We start from the raw sequence: 279 nt of genomic DNA, 5'->3' as shown, positions 1-279 counted from the left end.
ATCTGTGAGGCTCCATGAGAGTCCTCTGTCAAGCTACTGACATTAAAGAAGCGCTTGTTGGGAGGCAACCCAATGTTATATTTTATCTATTTTATTTTGTTATTTATTTTTTTTTGTAGGTTGATGATCATAAGAAGTCACAAAATCAATGAAAAAAGCAAAAACAGAATGAAAAACAGGAAGAAAAACAGCACACCTTGGAGGACGCACCTACTGGCGTTTAAACGCCAGTAAGGTTAGCTGTTGGGCGTTTAACGCCCAGTCTGGCACCATTCTGGG

Source organism: Arachis duranensis, chromosome 6, assembly GCF_000817695.3.
Source record: "Arachis duranensis cultivar V14167 chromosome 6, aradu.V14167.gnm2.J7QH, whole genome shotgun sequence".
Classification (NCBI taxonomy): domain Eukaryota; kingdom Viridiplantae; phylum Streptophyta; class Magnoliopsida; order Fabales; family Fabaceae; genus Arachis; species Arachis duranensis.
The sequence above is the reverse complement of the archived record's forward strand: the minus strand, read 5'-3'. Positions refer to the sequence as shown.